This window comes from Mytilus edulis, chromosome 4 (genome assembly GCF_963676685.1).
Source record: "Mytilus edulis chromosome 4, xbMytEdul2.2, whole genome shotgun sequence".
In the NCBI taxonomy this organism is placed as follows: Eukaryota; Metazoa; Mollusca; class Bivalvia; order Mytilida; family Mytilidae; genus Mytilus; species Mytilus edulis.
In genome coordinates, this window is record NC_092347.1 from 20,364,446 (window position 1) to 20,373,971 (window position 9,526).

Genomic DNA, 9,526 nt, shown 5'->3' on the forward strand with positions numbered 1-9,526 from the left:
AGTATGTGGAATAGTGGTATAAATAGTTGAAAAATCAAAGGTTTTAATGTTAACACAATGTTTTAATGGTTGAGATTGTAAATTCACCGATAACTTTTTTGAATTTTTCAGTATCCACATCTGATTAACACCACTTCTTGAATATGCCGTTTCGGACTATTTCGGAAGTCCTTCTTTGACTGCAGTGACTTGACACAATCTATTTGTATGAAACATAAAAAACATGATGAAATTCTCAAAGTACAAAAAAAACATTTTAAAAGGCATTTCAACTATTAACGTTAATAACTAATAATGTTTTAATAGCATAATGTGTCATCGGGGATGTGATTAAAATATAGAAACAAATTAAAACAGTTATTAGTTGCATGAAAGTCATATACATACACATATAAACATCGTATTTTTAAATATCATTTAGAATGAACTGTTCTCTTGGGGATTTTTTACGTAATCATTTTATATGTCAAGAGTTTATAAGGACAATAAAATACTGATAAATACTTTGATTGATTTGTGTACAATGTTGTCAAAGAGAGGCGGATTATAATAAAATGACATTCATACTCATATGTCGGTGAAAAACTGTCAACGATATGAAAACACATGACCGAAGGATGAACAACATTCGATTTACACATGCGTGTAATGACACCTGAAATAGCAATGAATGTATCGGAAGTTACCAAGACCTTTTAGATATATATTCCGTATCAAGTTCACAAATAATACATGATGGTCTTGATGTATAGATTATGCGTACTGATGTTGTTTATCATCTTAACAACGTGTTATATTGTTCTTTTATTTGTCTTTGTTGTATTATTAGTTTTACTTTTACTGTTGAATTGTTTTATGTGATATCCATTTAACGTGGCTCGGTACTTAAACATCCCATCAATGTGTTTGTATTATCTTTCATTTTTTGCTGGTATGTTTTTTATATGCGACTTTTTGTGTTTTTTTGTTCATTTAACGCGACTCTGTACTTTAAAAGATCCCGTCAATATTATATTGTTCTATTACATGTCATTATGATATATTTCTATTATGAATTAGAAAATACGTTTGTGGTTCAACGTCAAAATTATTCAATCGCATAGTGGGATGAACTATTTGTGGATTCTTATAAATTCTTTATAACTTTTAGACTATTTTAAATCTCGATCTATTTTTGAAATTAATTCTTACATACTTTGACTTTTTAACCATGTATGCTAACATTGCCCATGTGAAATTTTTAAATTGTTTGTATATTCCTATAACGACAAATATAAGTGACGTATAAAATGTGCTGACGTCAGACACGCGAATCAATAAAATTGTTTTGTAGAGAGATGTTTTTTGTATTCTGTTAAATTGTTCTTTTAAAATTGTTACACGATGATGACTGCTGTACCCAAGTTTTGACTATTTTATTTATTATGTCTGTTTAGTTCACACATCATTGGAAATATATATGTCATCAAAGTGAGAGGTTTAGCGCTTTAAAACTAGGTTTTATCCACTATTTTCTACATTTGAAAATGCCTGTACCAAGTCAAGAATATGACAGTTCTTGTCCATTTGATTTTGCCATGTGATTATGGACTTTCCAATTGGATTCTCCTCTAAGTTCAGTATTTTTGTGATTTTAATTTTCATTAACAAAACCGATCAGCCACACACATAAATATACACATTTTTTTTAAAAACATATACAGATTGTATTTCACTGCACAAAAATTATAAAACAATGTCATTTTAATGTGTAAGGTAATTCGAAAAGGAAATGCTCCTTTTGATATCAAATTAATCTACTCTACTTCATACTATTTGTAGTTCATACCTTTGAATTCATTACATAGTATTCACATTACTTTTACTAGGTGGTATCTCGTCAAATGGACGATTATATTTGTTATGTAGCCAGATTATCCCATATCACTTTTTATCTTTTCAACCTTCTTACATATGTATTTCTTCAATCATTTATAACAAAAAAGTTAAAATAATATGCTTTTTGTTCTTAAAAAAGAAAATTACAAATTAACAAAATTGATAGCATGCTAAAATTGACACGAAAAAGCATCATTAACTGTTTAATTCCTTTTCGGTCAAATGTTCCACATGTATATAATTTCACATCCACTTATGCCTGTCTATTAGGAAAATCCCTGAACTAAGTCAGGAATATGACAGTTTGTTGTGTTTGAGCTTTTGATTTTCCAATTTGATTTGTAAGTGCCCGTTTTAAATTTTCCTCAGAGTCAATATTTTCATGATTTAACTTTTTGTCTAGCAAACCTGACAGCCATATGTCATTTATGCCATATGTCACGGGTGTCGCATGTGGAGCAGAATCTGCTTACCCTTCCGGAGCACCTGAGATCACCCCTAGTTTTTTGGTGGGGTTCGTGTTGTTTATTCTTTAGTTTTCTATGTTGTGTCGTGTGTGCTGTTGTTTGCTTGTCTTTTTCATTTTTAGCCATGGCGTTGTCAGTTTGTTTTAGATTTATGAGTTTGACTGTCCCTTTGGTATCTTTCGTCCCTCTTTTTTAACAACTCGTGTTATACGGACTGCATTATCTACATTAGTTAATATTGAATTCCATTGTAAAAAAGGCACTCAATATAAAATAAAAGCATGTTAGTTAACATTAAAAAAATAAAACTTATGAATAACGAGAACATAAACTGATTTGACAACCATATTCCTGAACAACAAAAGAATGTGAATCAGAAATGCGTTTAAATAACCCACTTTGAAAGACACAAACGTCCAGTCCAATGGTGACATACACAAATCTGTGGAAATTAAAGGAGTATGAAGTTGCAAGACATTTTCTTTATGAACGCTCAATCAAGATAAATATAAATTCGATATTCTTTATGGATTTCACTGAAATTCTTACTAAGTTGAACATATTGAGACATGTCGAGAAACCAATCGGAGGAGCAATTTAGATTCTAATATACGCAATTCGATTTGTAATATCAATTGTTTAATACTCCAATTCAAAATATCTAAAACAGGTTTGTGAAATGTGCAATTCAAATTAAAAAAAAAAACAATTACAAACATAAACCGATGCCAAGCCAAAAAATTACAAAAATTACTTTCCCTTAAACGCATCAATGTAAATTAAATATGACTTGAAATGCAAAACCCACAGTAGAAATATTTAGCAGCTATATTGATGGGTATAAATGAATTGTCTTTAAGCATAAAAGTTCATAATTGAGGAAATATTTTCAACTGATAACAAATGTTATAAAAATTTAAGTAAACGAATCAATGTAATCAAATAGTTAAGTAACAATCTCTATTGTAAAGATTTTAAAGTCGTCTTTAATTAAAACATATTTGAGGAAAAAGAGTTTTAAATTGTATGGTTCTTAATGAAGGAAAATTGTCAGCCTTATTCCTTCTTGTAGATGTTTTAGTAGGATTGGAACCATATTTCTAACATAAACCGAAGACCGTCCTCTCTCTCATTTAGGCTAAGTTTATTCAAGTGGCTAGTGTTTATAACACAATTCAAACACGCATTTTGCACAATTACAATATACCTACTGTTGAATATCGGTAAAGATAGTAAAGGAAGTTCATAAATTAAAGTCATATCAAATACTTAGAAATATAGATGTTCACTGATTTCGTGTCGAATAGATATTGTTAGAATTCACGCTTAAAATTAAAGTAAGAGAACTGTATGTTTCTAACTTTGAACAAGAAAGAAAATCATTTATAAATGATGATATATGTGCAATGCCATATGAATATAAGAGCAGATATATGAGGTTCGCTAATGGAACAGCAACTACACGACCCTAAATTCAAAAGATATAAATATAGCACCATACAGACTGTAATAGTTGATAAGACCTTAAGGGTTAACCGAACATAATAATAATAAAAGTAATAATATAATTACGTTTGATGTATATAAGACCTAAATACAGATTTTGTGTACCTATAAACTACTTGTGCAACAGTCAATTTGACAGATTGTTTTGCGCCTACTGATAAAATTCCATTGATGTTGGACATTAAGATACTGTGATTGAATACATCCAATCACACAATAGCTTGAATACACTTCAACAAAGGTTTCATTAACATATGATAAAAATTAGAATCACAAAAATACTAAACTCCGAGAAAATTCAAAAAGGAAAGTCCCTTATCAAATTGCAAAATCAAAAACTAAAACATATCAAACGAATCGATAACTGTCATATACCTGACTTAGTACGGGCATTTTTCTTTTCTAAAAATTTCACAGCTATGTAATTTCCCATAATGAAATGTTTTAAGGTTTCAATTCGTGCGGATTAAAAAATAAATTGCGAGCAAATTTGTTTACAGAGAAAATGTTCTTCTATCTATCCTGTCCAAGTTAATTTGCATCTAACTTAAAATTGTACGAAAATAATGTCTGCTTTGCTAAATTGTTGATTGAAACTATATTGCATATGTTACTACTATAAGCAAAAGACACCACTTTATATTTTTAGATAAAACTGCTAAACAAAATCGGAGCATGAACACCATAAACGTCAAGATAGAATAACGATATGTTTCCTAGGAAAAAAGAATCCACAGCTTAGTATATAAAAAAACAAAATCTAGTATCTAGAATTCATTTCTGATTACACGAAATCAAACAAAATATCAGAGCAATCACCGACTATTAAATCATACCCTGGAGGATAAGCAGTTAATTCGAACTTTAATGTATAACAAGGAGGCGGAATATATCAAAGGTTCAATACACCATGGTAAGTTGATGAAAAATAGACATTTCCTTGACAAAATAATGTTAACAGTTCATAGAAATAATATGAAACCTACCAAACCCTGTAAATTGCTCCGAAAGTGTAATTAAGAAATAATTCATGGGGGCTGGAATATATCTTGATTTTACCACAGGTTGGCCCTTTATGACAAATATTTTACCCTGAGCGATAGTGAGGGGTAAACTATCGGCATAAAGGGACAATCCGTGGTAAAATCACGATATATTCAAGCCCCAATGAATTATTTCGATTCTAATAGGACAAATACGGCAACTGTTTTGGATCGAAGCGCTCTAGGTGAAGGCATTATTTGCCGTTCAAATAAATAAACGCTTTTTTAAATTGACGGAAAGGAACGGAGAAAACTGAATAAGTAACATGCTAAAACAATTTACAATAACATATTTAATTAGATTTAGATCAATCTAAACAATAATTGAACTTATAATTCTTATTTGTATACAAAAAATGGCTTATATAACATATTTGAGCATCGTTTGTGTACGTTTCTTTGTTGTGATGATTTTCGGGTTCCAAAGCGTATATTTTCCCGTAAAATGCTTATATTCTGACATCATCTTTCTATGACGTCGGGTAGCTTATTCATAAAAAAACATATGACGTGGGAGTACGATCGGAAGAGCCCAAACAATATATTCATGTTTTAACAAGGGTGTGTACTCAAAGCGTTTGAAGGCCGTCATGTTAGAATCATATATATACGATGCAGCAGGAATGTCGATTGCTAGAAATAGGAAATTAACAATATCAATTCTGCTATATTGCGTATCGCAATGTTGAGTTCTGAAAAGGCAACAGAAGAAAGGAACAAGTCGAGAGAGAAACACAGTTGATTCCCATAAAAGTGTCTATTGTCTATTAGAAAAAGAGTCCGTCCCCCAAATGAAACATATTTTAGGATTATAGGATTTCAGGGTAGTTGTTTATCCTTTCTTCTAATATAGTTTTGGCATAGTGTTATCTTCCTATGTCTACGGTTTTGAATTGCTCCTCATTATTTTGTTACTTGTTTGAATACAAAAGAGAAATTTATACAAACAAAACATTTGTGAGAAACGTTATAAAAAAGTACAAATATTAAAAATACCGAACTCAGAGGAAAATATGTAGAAAATGGTGGATTAAACCTGGTTTTATAGTTATCTAAACCTCTCACTTGTATGACAGTCGAATAAAACTCCGTTATATTGACAACGATGTGTGGAAAAAAACAAACAGACATGAAAATGTCAAATATAGGGGTATATACCTTGCTTTCGTCAAGAGTAAAACTGTCATAGGAAGGGGAAAAGACCAGTAATAAAACAATAAACCGATACTCTTTTATCGTAAAGATATCGTGGATAATTAGTCGCTCGACATAATGTGATACCTTTAAGCTGATTAGCTGCACTCAATCGCCAAAACAGTTCGCATTGTGGTTGATATTTTCCGATATCAGTTTTTAGAAAACCTGATAATGTATACGTATAAGGAGATGACGTCACTTATATAAGTGTTACGGGTGTCCAATTCTCTTGCCAATTTTGAAAATAAAACATGTTTAAACTTCGAAAAAACGTCACATTCAAATCAATTGTAAAGTATACATTTTTATTTATAATAAAATTGAGAATGGAAATGGGGAATGTGTCAAAGAGACAACAACCCGACCATAGAAAAAACAACAGCAGAAGGTCACCAACGGGTCTTCAATGTAGCGAGAAATTCCCGCACCCGGAGTCGTCTTTCAGCTGGCCCCAAAACAAATATATACTAGTTCAGTGATAATGAACGCCATACTTCTTTCCAAATTGTACACAAGAAACTAAAATTAAAATAATACAAGACTAACAAAGGCCAGAGGCTCCTGACTTGGGACAGGCGCAAAAATCTTCGGTTAAGGAGAATCTTGAAAAATAACAAATTACAGAAGTTTTACCTCTGAAAGTTTCTCTAATACGAGTATCGCTTGAAATAGCTAAGTGCCCAAGACAGGATGTAATAAAGTTTTCAACATACGCCTATTGTACAATATATCTATCTAAAACCATATTGAAGATATGACTATTATTTCTAAAAGCAGGAAATGAAAGATAAACATATCAAACCAAGATGTTGATTTCTTCTTCCGGATCTATTGATGTGCATTGATTCCTTTACAATCATATCGTGTCTTCCTTTATAAGGAGGATGGAAAAACAATTATGGTTGTTGACATATTGTCTAGTTAAAGTTAATAGAAATTTACACTTGTCATACTGTCAATCTGACAGCATCTGTTATTTGTTTTAATAATAAAGATAGATACATAGAAAATATGGTAAAAGGCGATTTAACCTTTAGGACACATCATCGAATTAGCATTCCTGAAAAGCACATATTTCATTTAAACAAACAAATGTAGACTACGGTTTGTTAGTCTGTTCGTGTAGATTTATTATTTGATTCTTTGATTTTGTGACACATTGACAGTTGATAATAACAGTCAAGAGTTTTACTTTATAAAGTGGAGTCACCTGTTTCAGAGGGGAATATAATAATATCTTATAATTTCTTTATACATGGAAATTCTGTCCAGACTTTGAAAAATTGGATTTCATCTCTAGTTCAAATGTACATCGGACATAAATCCATATAAACTATTGTTCGCAGACACTGTTTCGTGATGAAATAGTGTCCTTGTTCATGACATTTAGTCATCTTCTACAGGGCAATATTTCATTATCAAATGCTGTCCATTACAATAAAACGTTTTGAAATACTGCCCATGAAAATATTTCTAAATCAAATAATTGCAAAATTTCAAATAGTACACTGATTCTTAACTGAAATTATTTTGAAAATATGTATATATATTTTATATATTTCAAACAAATATTTATTCCAACATACATCAACCTAGTTCAGTGTATTCGAACTTGTTTTTGATAATATATCATTTAATTGAGTTAAACCATTTCAATTGATATTTTAAAGTGTGTATTTCGATGTTGTGAAGTCACACTATTATTTCAGATTAAGGTGAAGATTGACGCCTACTAAAATGTTAAAACCCGCTGAACTTGTTTGCACCATTCTTAATTTAGGGATCTGTTATTCAGTGGTTGCCGTTTGTTGATGTAATTCATAAGTGTTGTTCGTTTCTCTAATGTTATATAGATTATACCGTTGTTTTCCTGTTTGAGTAGTTTTACACTAGTAATTTGTGGGGCCCTTTAAAGCGTGTTGTCCGAAAATAGACAGATGTATACATATATAGCCTTTTGAGTTCTACATGACTTCATTGATTGTGTGTTTTGTTTTATTGGTTTAATGATTAATTAGTTTTTGCATGCCGGAAAAAAATCAACGACCTTCCACAGAACAGCTGGCAATCCTAGGCAATGCAGGTCGGAGTCAACCACATGCAAACGCACAATCTAAACGTTAACCGGCGAATTATGCTTCAGGTGACGTACTTAGATCATCGGCTTACAAAGCATACGGTAATGTCAGATATAATGAAGCTACTATTGTGTTCTTATGACATGATATTATTCAAAATCTATGATTTATCCTTCATCGCTTCTTAATCCGTCACTGAAATGAAGTCATCAAATCAGACACAGTTGTTTCTTTGTAAACAAATGATTTTGAATTGGCTTAATGTTGTTCTCTTCAAAACATGCATTCGATTTGTGCTTCATTACTAGGGTATGAACTTTGTACTGGAGGAATTCTCCTATGGTATTAACAGCAGCCCAATAGTCAGCATAACTGTTTCGACTTGAATTATCATTAGCATGTTTTAAATTCACTGTTTATAAAACTATGAATTGATCAATACTAAAGATCTTCTACCCCAGGGATATATAGTCAGCTGTAATTTGCAAGAATTTTTGAGTTTGTTTAATCTTAAGACTTTCCAACTTCGTTTTGTTTTATTTAAGCATCCGTTATGAGCTTTTGTAGACTTAACACGCATCTTGCGTATACAATGATAAGCCAGGTATCTTTGAAGAGATTAACAAAAACGCTTGGTTTATGCCACTACGGGTCGAGATTCCTTCCCCGATTATACCACCAGTTTAATTGTAGGCAGTATTGTTATGACATTAGTTCTCACTTATATAGTCATATTCATTAATTTATAATTGAGTGTGGTATCTTTGATTTGTTTTGGTAGCTGAAACTCCGTTAACAAACTATGATTGTTTATTCGTTGTATCTCAAACGCATAGTGACTATTCATCATACAAATTGTGTTGGATACGATATGAATGTTTTTCATTCGCCTTTGAAAGGAGTGCTCATTTTCCTTTATGTAGTGAAAACTGTATTTTCGTCCAATATTCAAATAGATACCAATAGTAGTGGTTCATAAAACACCTTTAGCTAATTGTAAATTTTACTATTTGCTTTTAATTCTAGGTTTGACAAAGCATATCCGGGAACAAGCGATGGTATGTTATCTGCTTTCTCGCCTCTTATCTACAAAGGAGAAGTTCCGGTAAGGGCTGATTTTGGCCTCAATTTTCAAGTGAATCTAATGAAAGATTTTAAACATTTTTTAAACACTAAAGTGTCTATTTCGATTGATTCAATTAGTTTATGTGCAAGATTTTTACTGATTAAGTCATTAAAAACGCTTCGATTCAAGCTTAAATACGACAAATTTATCAAATATGCCAAAAATCGTCACTTTTCAGATAGATTTTGTCAAAAATGAAAGTGGCCGCATCCGTGTTCATCCTCAACCTTT